This window comes from Diadema setosum, chromosome 4 (genome assembly GCF_964275005.1).
Source record: "Diadema setosum chromosome 4, eeDiaSeto1, whole genome shotgun sequence".
Classification (NCBI taxonomy): domain Eukaryota; kingdom Metazoa; phylum Echinodermata; class Echinoidea; order Diadematoida; family Diadematidae; genus Diadema; species Diadema setosum.
The window spans coordinates 39,487,179-39,499,297 of NC_092688.1; the positions used below are offsets into that span (position 1 = coordinate 39,487,179).

The following is a 12,119-nucleotide window of genomic DNA, read 5'->3' on the forward strand; positions in this document are numbered from 1 at the left end:
AGCCATTGCAGAAAGGAAAGTGAGTCGCTGTCGTCCACGTGATCTCTTCCCATTCACAAATCCAGACAGTACTAGATGTTCAGTTTGCCTCTTCCTCACGACATGGCCCAAAAACTGCATCTGGCGTTTCCTGATGGTCGAGAGCAGCTCACGTTCAGCCGACACCATCTAGTACTTCTGTGTTTGATTTTCTTTCTGTCCATGATATTTTCAACATTCGCCTGTAGCACTACATCTCGAAACGTTCTATTCTGTATCTCATCGGCTTATTAACTGTCCATGTCTCGGCGCCGTATGTCATAGCTGACCATATGTATGTCTTCAAGAACCGTTTCCTTGTGGCGATGGACAATTTGCGGCTCGTCATCACCTTGCGCATGTTCTGAAACGCTGTCTTTCCAATGACAATTCTACGCTTGATTTCTTGTTCTGAGCGGCTGTCTGAAGTCAGCAGGCTACCGAGGTAATTGAAAGATGACACCTGCTTCAGCTCTTGTCCATTTATCATTATCGAACATCAAGGTGGCTGCGCAGTTTTGCTGAAGACCATGGTTACTGATTTCGCGATGTTAATCGATAGCCCTTTTTCCTCGCTTTCTCTGGAGACAACATCCATCAATTCCTGCAACTTCTCTGCACTGTCAGCTAGAATCACAGTGTCATCGGCGTACCTCATGTTTGTGAGTTGACTGCCTCCGATTGCAAAGCCAGGTAATTCGTCCAATTGTCGCATAATTGACTCTGTGTATAAGTTGAACATGTATGGCAAACCAAGACATCCTTGTCGCACACCTCGCTCAATATCCTGCCAATAACAAATTTCTCCATCATGCTGTACCGCAGCTGATTGCCTCAAGGGATGGTATTCTGAACACCGTTTTATCTCTGTTGTAACTTCTGTTGTAACTTCTGTTGTAAGTCTGTGAGTTACAACACCGCTAAAACAGTCGTAAATCGGTATTCTGAGAACCGTTTTAACGGTGTTGTAAGTCCTGAAAGTCACACCCACCCAAATAATCATATCCAATAGGAAATTTTGTTAGAAGTAGCATCTAAGACGTTTTAAAAGGGCATTGTACCGGTTTTTTATTTTTTTATATGTTGTTCTTTTAATTCTAAAAGACCCAGCGGTGCAAACAGAATCAAAATATCATAACGATTAAATCCATAATTTAAAGGGGGAGTCTTTTAACTCGGACATTGGGGCTATATAGAAGGTATTTGAGCTCACTAACACGATTCTGGCGTTTTTATCCACCAAAAATTGCTCAGTAACAAGAAATCGCTCAAAATGTTCACTGATTTGGGAACACCCCCCAAAATTGGCAGCTGATTGGCTTATGCGATTTGACGTATGAGGGGGGAGACCCCGCAAAGCCACCGAGTTCGTCTAATGCTTTGGCAATGTAAAATGAGTGAAACTTTATCTATTTTTAAATCAAGATTTAACCAGTTCTGACAATCTTTGCGTCCCAAAAGTGATTTGAATATGTTGTTTAGACATTTTAGTAGAGGCCCAGTGACGCCACTGACTTTTTTTTTTGAACACTTTACCCATAATAATTGCCTTTTTGGATCCGGTTTACGTTTGGAAAAAACTAGATATTTTCTGCGAGAGAAAAAGACAAGTAGACGTACAGACAGCCGCTTTACTGCTGACCGTACATTGTGACTCTGTGTGTGTGCATGGATGATAACAACAAATTTCAACTGGAGACTGGATGGCACTCTAATTTTTACGATAACAGCATACCTTGCTAGCTAGCTCCGCGGAGATCGCGTTGCATTAGCTTTATACACGGTAAACAAGCTGGTAGCAGTACGTGGTCAACAAGACAGTGTTCTCAATATGGATTCAGACCTGGATTCACCTTTCTGGCTGCTACCCCCACCGAGATGATGAAGGCGAAGGTAAAGCAGCCCCTCGTCAGCTCCAGCTCCAGCCCCACGCAACCCTAAATCTAATCTGTATTGAGTTCATCCCGCCCGTAGCCGTACCGTTCTGGAGTATATGAATCCGACTCTTCACCTCCCGCCCCCGGGGCAGTGGCCCGTGAGGATGCTGCTCGAGGAACAGGGTGATGGCAACGAGCCCGCGACGAGGTTGGGACTTGGAAGATAATAATTGGTAACTATCATTAGTATCAAGTACGCTGAGAGTCTAGATAGTTCACTCTAACGTTAGGCCTAACGTTAATTTTTACAGAATGCAGGTCGATTGGGGTCGGAAAAATCAAAACAGAATTTTGTTTACAATACAACATTAACGTGAAACTGGAGTGGAAGAGGGACATCGGTAAACGACGGTATGAATTGAAAGGCTATGCACTGAGCTGGCGAGGCAGATGTCAAACTTGAGCTCTCATATCTCTCGATCTCATTCATGATGTCACAAGGACAAACTGATTTTTCAGATCCCGATTTTTTTTCCCGCATTTAACAGTATTTTACTGTCCTGGTATAAACTTTGATGTAATTCATAGTACTGTACCTGTATACGCATGTACCCGGTATATAAGGAGGTCATTTCTCTGGCCCCAAGGACCTTCCTATCATGAGGTAATCGACTGGTAAATTCCAACCAAGTTTGTTTCCACTAGGCCCTCCTACTACAGTTTCACATGTAAATTGCCGAGCACAAGACAAGTTATGAAAGGATAAGTGAAAAACTGCTGTTTGCAATAAGGTACAAGTGTTTGCCGGCCATACCATAACTGCAATTTCAATTACTGTATGTGGCTGGGCTAAGCAGTGGTTTGAAGAGTCTGGTATCAGTGGTAACCTCTCTGGCAGTAGGGGTTCCTACAGGCCTAGTCATGAACGATATTTTGTTCACACTTGCCTAATAGGCCTATAGTCTAAACCTCTTGTGTGACAGTGCAGTACATACTTCAAAACACCAACTAATAAACACAAAGAAGGAAATAGGAATGTGTTGTTCGTTATGTTTCTTCTTTTTTTTTCATGTTTTCTTTTTTTTCAGGTGCCTCTGTCGCAGCTGTGTTCCCACATGACCACTGCCAGGGAATCCGTTTGCTGCAAAGAGACAGAGCACATAATGGACAAGATTGAGAATTACGGTACAACGAAAGACATTTCGATGCTCCAATGCGCTGTATTATAGCACATCCAGGTTTCTCAACTGTGGGCCTCGATGAATGGGTGAAAGAAACTGGAAGCTACCAGGACACCCAACAGTAGGCCTATGGAGAAGGTGCTTGAACAAATGCTGCAGATAACAAGTGAGTTTGTTAGGCACATTTAATTCCCTATTTTATTTTCCAAATGTTGCAATAAATATTAGGCTTTTTTCATATCCCTGATAATTTCCTAATGAATTTTATGGTGTCATTATACGATTCTACATATGAAAGATCCATTCACATTGTGTAATTTTATTCCTGTTCTCACGATTTCTAGAGTAACACTTATGTAATATATTATCAAATTTTAGTCCCTTTGCATTCCATTGCATTCCATTTCATTTCATTTTTGTTTCAATTTCAGGCAGTCAATACATGTTTTTATACATGTATATTATCCTGCCATTATACAGTCGTCCCCAAAATAATTACTACCATACCCCATGGGTCCCATTTACATTGTCTAATTTAAATCCTATTCTCAAGATAAATTCCTAGATGAACACATGATGTCATATAATAGGATTATCAAATTTTACTCCTTTTGCATTCCATTTTGTTTCACTTTTGTTTCAATATCAGGCGATCAAGACATGTTGCATACCGGTAACTGGTGAGATGATGCTGGACATTTCTGGGCCAAAATGTGAGAGTCCTACTGCCATCTTCTGCTGTTAGAAAAATCTGATAAACTCATCCATCAGAAATAGTGACAGGCTTTCATTTTGCACAGGTTGTAATAAGACTGTATATGCAGCACTGATATTGGGTGTAGAATGTGACAACTTGTCACATTGCGATCTGCTTAACGGGAATGTGGTCACAGTGTAGAAATGCATCAGATAAGTTTGTACATTTCGAAATGTCACATGTATACTTTGTCAGACACCTTGTCCATTACCCGTATGTTGGGTATACTGATGATATGCAGCGTCCAACACCAACTCATCAAGGCACACAGCTGAGAAACATGCTGTTGAACTTCAGCCTCTGTGTACAAATGATCTACAGTACATTGTATTTTATTGTAATTTATTGATGCATGTTCACTGGAACCTCAATATTATAAGCAGTGATATGACAAACTGTAGTTATAACAAGATCTTGATATACAGGAGTGATATCTCTGGTCCCATAATGTACCTCATTATAACAAGATTCGACTGTATGTCAAATGCACTCTTGTCTCAATTCTTACTCTTACTATGCTCCCCCTCTCTCTTTTGTAATGTAGATCTACTGCATGTTTTAGCAATTGGAAAATGACACTTTCACAACCATACAACTGACGGTAATTTTGATTGTATAGAATTGACATGTTGAACAGCTATGTTGTCAATCATGGTAACAAAAAACAAATAACGATCTAATACAATTAAGATGCTGTAGCCTTTCCGGCAATAGCTTCACAGCCTCTATTTAGAGAACAGGACCAAGTCTAGTTACGAACTCATTGAACTGGAATGTAGCTGGCTCATATAGTAGTATTCTGTCATGAACCAGTATTCATTTGTCAAACATTCCTTCCAGCTGATTACACCAATTATATTTTGTAAGCAAATGTGACCCTGCACCTCAAAACAAACAAAAAGTCGCCAGACATGAATTTTTAGTTAAGACCATATTCTAAAAGAGCAGACTTTAAGCTTTAAAATGATGTATAACTCAAATCAAATGGACTCTCCTAACCTATCTAAATATTGGAAAGAAAGCACAAACTCAGGAAAAGTGTGAACTGAGGAAAGAGGCTCTGAAGTACAGTGTCTATTCAAGCGCTTAATCTTTACCAAACCGTGCTGGCTGTGCGATGAATGGGACAAAAAACAGGAAGTAAACCACCAGAGTAACAACAATGAAGGGATTATCAGATTGATCTGAAATTAAGCATGCCTCATTAAAACATTCTGTCCATAATTAATGCCAACTTTCAAAGCAGTAGCATTATCCTTTCAAAAGTTATTAGAGTTGAAAGTGAAGAGTGTGGACAAGGTTTTTCAGAAATGAAAAAGGGATTCTAAAGACACACCTAATCACACTATTCTACCAAAAATGTTGGAGATAAACTGCTAAAAAAACACACTTTCCTGCCCGTTTTATGATACCAAATTTTAGCATAATGTAAAAGAAGACCCGCTCTTTCAGAAAATATGAAAAAGTCAAGTTCGGCTAGGTTGACCCATTTCACTTATTTTCAGTCCTCACGCAAAATCAGTGTGTGCGACTTTATGTTCGTTTTGAGGTGCACTGTCACAAATGGAAAAAAAAAAAGTGTGTTGTGTTTTCTATATGTAGTTGGAGCGGTTGTAGTAATACAGTACATGCAGTATAAATTCATCCTTATTAACAAAAAAAGATTAGCTTCATACAGACACATGAAAATGCACAAACATACACATATACACACACCCTCAGTACACTCATGCATATCAGATACAAACACACACCAACATCAGACACACATAGGATGAATATATCATTGATATATTTGCCCTATGTTTGTCTGATGTTCCCCCTCATGGAATGAATAGAAATATTCCCCTCATAGATATATGTACAGGTAAGATTTGTATGGCATTATACATATGTATGCGATTTGCATGTTGGTGGGAGTGTTCAAGTGATGCCTGTTTGAAGGTGTTTGTGGGTATGTGTGTAGTATGGCAAAGGGTGTGTGTGTGTGTGTGTGTTGATGTGTGTATAGATAGGAGACCAAAGAAAATTAGTAAAAGGGAGTGAGGAAAAGTAGGGGAGGGGTATTGTACTTACAGGAGTGAGATTGTAAATCCCTACCAGTGTGTTATCTCCATATCCTAATGTTGGAACAAAATGGGATTTATTCCACTGGATCAATGGCAGCTGGTCAGTCAAGCACGCATGAGTGACATCCACATTTGACATCAAATCAGTCCGGAAGAGTTATCTTTTCCACATACGTACTGTATATTTCATATCAATATTATGAGACATTCTCATGTAACATTGAATCAAAAGCTTTGTGATTTCTTCTTCACTATACAGAAATCTCTACAGAACTCAAATTTAGGATAGAAATAATATATGTATTGCAAGTGTACATATACAAAACAATACAGGTGAGTGATGTTATTCAATCTTTCACACATTTAAAAATGTGTACAAATGTGTAAATGTATGTGAGCATATGTGCATGTGGGTGTTTGCTTGTGTGTACATTTTCAGAAGTACCTATCTGCATGAATAATTATGAATGTCTGAGTCTGAGTGACCTAGCAATTGTTCTTTCATAAGACCCCTGACACCATATTCATAAGAAAAAACAATGCTTAACTTTTAATGCTTGACTTCAATGATTATGTATGGAGAACTACATGTATAATAGATATCAACAGAATAATTCCCCAACTAGACTTAAGCATCGCATTATGAGTGCGGATTCTCCCTGTGGATGCATTCCAGGTCTCGGAACTTGAGTAACTGGGCCTAAGTCTGCTTAAACACAGATGAAGATTATGTAAAATGTTAATGCTTAGAACACATCTTGTTCTCCTTTTTCATAAATCTGTGAATCATATACCAAGAGTAAATTATTGCATTTTTTCTCAAAACTGCATGTATATACAATTTTTTTTAATCCCTTTGAGTGTGTTGTGTTCTATAATGCATGCACATCTGATTCTAAATTATTTTGTCAAAAATATCAATATTTGATCATAAGAGTGATGAACTCTAATCTATAACAGCAAACATGCTATGATAAAACCATAGTAAGGGACAGCATTCATGTAGAAATCTTCTAAACTTACCATTTTAATACAACACTAAATATCTCTACAGAATAGTGTTAAGAATGCAAGCTCATCTGTCCATAAATATGGTCATTTATGCTTTAAACATCAACAAAAGAATACACAGTTTTCCTTTTGTATCCACATGACTCCTGTATTGCAAATGAATTATGATTTTGCTATTAAAAGGACAATATTCAATTGGCAAAGAAATGGTCTTTGAAACACTATATCAAGTTGGCATATTGTTTGTGATGAAATGCTACATACATGTTATACAGACGGGACACAACAGTAACCAAGGTGATCTTATCTTGTCTTTAGATGATCACTCATGAATAGAGCGCATAAGAATGCTGGGTATGCATAACAAAATTTTGAGTGTTTGTATCCAACATCTTGACAGAAGAACAGATGAAAAAATCATTCCACAAAAAATTTGTATCATATTGTACATAATATGAACTTCAATCTCAATTGCAAGGATTCCTGAAACCATCACATCATTTGTCAGGTGCAAATTGTCTCCTGTGATATTCAATAACTTCCTCCCTTGGATGACACACGATGGCACTCACAAGGGGAGGCGTTGAAGGCTGGCAGGATGCAGGAGTTTTGTCATCGTACTCCACAACAGCAGAAAGGACATCATCAACATGTGCTGTAGAAAATGCAACAGAAAGAAACAAAGGGACACACAAAATAGATGGAATTAAGATGTTTGCATTGGTTATTGGCAACAAAGTCCTTGAGGTGTCATGAACAGAAACCACCATTTTGATAATGACATTAAAAAAATCTTTGCAAATTCATATCAAAATTGGGGTTTGTCCTCCTCAATGCAAAGACTTGATTTGAGAATGCCAAAGTAGCCATTGGTCATGGAATGTGGAGTGTTGGTCTTCGGGAATGGAAAACTGACTGCCTCCCTTCTATGACTTCTGATTAGTGGAACAGGCATAAGACCTGCCCCTCCACCCCCCCCCCCCCTAAAAAAAGAGAAAATGTATATCTTGACCTTTTAAAATTGACCATTTTATGTGTACTCAGTGGTCAAGAAAGCCATGCTTCTACAAAGACAAACAAATAATAAAATGTGTAGTTGACAAATTGTGCCATTCTAATATTTTTCTCTTCATTGTAATTAGTCTTGTAACGTGAATTCATTTTCTTCCAATATTGCATAAAATATCTACACCATTCTTTACGAACCTTCACACTAGAAGACCCAGCCTTGTATTTCGGCTTCACAATCTGGTAGAGCAGATCACCTGTTGCACCTCGAGCTTGCCTCCGGTCTGGATTTGTGTTGCACACTGTAATGCAATGCTGCCAGCTGAACCCTGTAATTAGTAATAGCATAGAGAGGATTGAATTTAAAAAAAAAAGTCTATGTAGGCCTGTAAGAACATGGTTAGGCCAAAAAAAAAAAAATTGCTTGTTTGCCCTTAATTGCCAAAACCCAAGAGGGTCGGTAGGTCGGTTTTTGTTTTTTTGTTTTGTTTTTTTTATATCAGGGTACCCTTTTTTCCATGTCAATGCACTCAAAACTCCAAGAGATTCATTCAAATTTACGTCTTGCTATATATAGGGCCCGGTACGCGAGGCAGAAACACTCACTGACAAACACTTATAACGTTCATTTTTGTTAAATTTTGCAAACAGCTCCAAAAAAAGTACCTTCCAGTGAGATTTTGGTGCCATGACAGCTGGTAACGGATGCTGCAAAAGTAGCCATCTTGTGAAGGGCTGCACACTAACCCATTTTTTTCTGCCGGTCCGACCTGTCTCTGTCGGACCGGTAAATGCCCCGTTTTACCATTTTTTACAGGTCCGAACAGAAAATTTACCGGTCAACAACGACAACATTTTAAAAAACATTAAATGACTTGCAAACTTATTTTCTTGTTTTTTATGGATGTACCCCCCCCCATGTACATTTTACAGATTAATATTTTTTTAAACTTGCATTATTTATTGCACAAGAAATTCAAAAATAAAGACAGGAAAAAATTAGAATGTTTGTTTGTGAATTAGTGTAAAATGATAATGAACAAAATCAGATTGTATCAAATGCGTTTGCGACTTTTTCTAAACATCGGCGCACGAACTTGCTGCGTAACCTGCTCTTGGTGGTCAGTTGGATTGCGATGATTTAATGAATTATTTTAGTTGTGATATTTTCTGATGCACGCGATACAAGGGGTTCTTTATTTTTCTCCCGATAATCTCTTCGCATTTGTGCATGCGTTCTTGAAAGGTGGACATGCAGGGCCGAATTCGCAATCCTTTTTGCGCCCATTTCCACCTCAAATATTAGCGGGATTGTGACGATTTCATAAATTACTTCGGCTGTAATATTTTACGAAGCACGCGCCAAAAGGGGTTGAAAATGCGTCCTTTATTTTTTCCCGATAAACTCTTCGAATTTCGTAAGTGCGTTCTTAAAAGATGTACCACACGGCCGAATTCATGATACTTTTTTGCGCCTATTTCTACCTCAAATGTCAGCGGGATTGTGACGATTTCATACTAGTAAATCACTTCGGATGTAATCTTTTGTGATGCACGCACCAGCTAGAATGGTTGAAAATGCGTTCTTTATTTTTCTCCCCATAATCTCTTCGCATTCCGTAAATGCGTTCTTAAAAGATATACGACACGGCCAAAAATCATGATTCTTTTTGCGCCTATTGTTTCCTCAAACTTCAATGGGATTGCGATGATTTTATGAATTATTATTCGGCTGTAATCTTTATGATGCACGGGCCAAAAGGGGTTGAAAATGTGTCCTGTATTTTTCTCCCTATAATCTCTTCGCATTTCGTACATGCGTATACGTCACGGCCGAATTTACGATCCTTTTAGCGCCTATTTCTAAATCAAATATCAGCGGGATTGCGATATTTCGTTAATTATTTCGGCTGTAATCTTTTGTGATACATGCACCAGAAGGGTTGAAAATGCGTTCTTTATTTTTCTCCCGATAATCTCTTCGCATTTGTGCATGCGTTTTCAAAACTATACACTGCATGCTGGGCCGAATTCGAGATTCTTTTTGCGCCTATTATTGTTTAGTCAAATTTTAACGGGATTGCGAAATTTTCATGAATTACTACTCGGCTGTAATCTATATGATGCAAGCGCCAAAAGGGGATGAAAATGTGTCCTTTTTTTTTTCTCCCGCTAATCTCTTCCCATTTCGTACATGCGTTCTTAAAAGGTATACGACACGGCCGAATTCACGTTCCTTTTTGCGCCTATTTCTACCTCAAATATCAGCGGGTTTGTGGCGATTTCATTGATTACTTCGGATGTAATCTTTTGTAATGCACGCACCAGAAGGGTGAAAATGTGTTTTTTTATTTTTCTCCCGATAATCTCGCCCCATTTGTGCATGCGTTTTGATAACCAACACGGCATGCAGGACTGAATTCAAGATCCTTTTTGCGCCTATTGTTTCCTAAAATTTCAGCGGGATTGCGTTGATTTCATGAATTTTTATTCGGCTGTAATCTTTTATGATGCACGTACCAAATGTGTCCTTTATTTATTTTTTTCTCCTCTATAATCTCTTCGCATTTCGTACATGAGCTTTTGAAAGGTGTACGACGCGGCCGGCCGAATTCATGATCCTTTTTGGGACGATTTCTACCTCAAATATGTAAGCGGGACTGCGATGATTTCATGATTTTTTTTTCTCCCTAGTATTATCTCTTCACATTTTGTGCATGCGTTCCTAAAAAGTACACGGAAGGGCCGATTTCGTGATCCTTTTTGCCCCTATCTTCATTGTGAGATCATTCTGAACGAATGAAAATATTCATTTGTGAAATGACTGTGTAAAATGAAACTGAACGCAATCAGATCCATTTACTCTATCGCTGAATATCGAATATGTTTTTACTTTTCTAAAAATCGACACAAGTAAATTAATTCTAACATGTCAACTGCCACGCTGCTGCGAAGCCGGGATCGGATCGTGAGTAAAATGACCCAGAAATGCGTGCGCTTAGAACTTGTCTGGCATGACCGCCGATCGCAAGCAAACGAAAAGCAGTTACACTGTACATGCTTTGCATGTATTGCATGGCATGGCAGTGCGTGAGCAGCGCCAATGCGCAAGCTAGCGCGACTAGTCGCCAGTGTGCAGACCTGTACTAAGTGCATGATATACATGCATTGATTGGATTTCGTCCGCGTGCACGCATGTAAGCCAAAAAGGTTGCTACATTGTAGCATGCAATGCATGCTGTAAAACGTAGCCTGTGGACCCGCGCGGCCCGAACACAATTACGACGGGTCGATGAGATGAAAAAAAAACACAAACATTTTTAGACTTTTTTTTATTCTTTCTCTAGCTTAAAATGGATAATTTTGGGTTTAAAACCATTCACAAATTTGTAGAAGGTGAAATTTGTGGAAAAAAATAAACTTGAAAGAACAAAAAAAAAAAAAAAAAAAAAAAAAAACGCGACCCGAAATTTCCGTGATTTTCGGTCGGTCGCGAAGGGCAAACAAACCATTTTTTTTTTTTTGGCCTTAACTAGATGCATGTAGGAACTCTTGGGAGAAACAAATACTGTTAATCACAAATAATAACTGCCATTAGTACTTCCCCACATTCAACATTGCAACCAGGGCAAATGAAATTGTAAAGACGACAACTGAAAATAAACGACTGCAGAAAGTTCCTTGTCTGATTGGAAAGTGACTTTTTTTTTGTACATGTAAACTATGAAATCACATTACATTAGTCAACTAATATGGGAAACATTTTGGGACCTTTTAAAATTGATCATTTTATGTGTACTCAGTGGTCAAGAAAGCCATGCTTCTACAAAGACAAACAAAAAATAAAATGTGTAGTTGACAAATTGTGTCATTCTAATATTTTTCTCTTCATTGTAATTGGTCTTGTAACGTGAATTCATTTTCTTCCAATATTGCATAAAATATCTACGCCATTCTTTACGAACCTTCACACTAGAAGACCCAGCCTTGTATTTCGGCTTCACAATCTGGTAGAGCAGATCACCTGTTGCACCTCGAGCTTGCCTCCGGTCTGGATTTGTGTTGTACACTGTAATGCAATGCTGCCAGCTGAACCCTGTAATTAGTAATAGCATAGAGAGGACTGAATAAAAAAAAAAAATGTCTGTGTAGGCCTGTAAGAACATGGTTAACTAGATGCATGTAGGCACTCTTGGGA

General features: G+C 38.6%; 1 protein-coding gene and 1 long non-coding RNA gene across 2 annotated transcripts in view; one reads left to right on the forward strand and one right to left on the reverse strand.

Annotated features, from left to right (window-relative positions):
* Positions 1-12,119, reverse strand: part of LOC140227861 (uncharacterized) — a 170,562-nt gene that overhangs the window by 63,383 nt on the left and 95,060 nt on the right. The gene's annotated exons all lie outside the window — the stretch shown is intronic.
* On the forward strand, positions 1,575-3,984 carry LOC140227239 (uncharacterized). Its single transcript, XR_011901026.1, has 3 exons — positions 1,575-2,128; positions 2,984-3,242; positions 3,726-3,984. It is a non-coding gene; the product is annotated as an uncharacterized lncRNA (long non-coding RNA).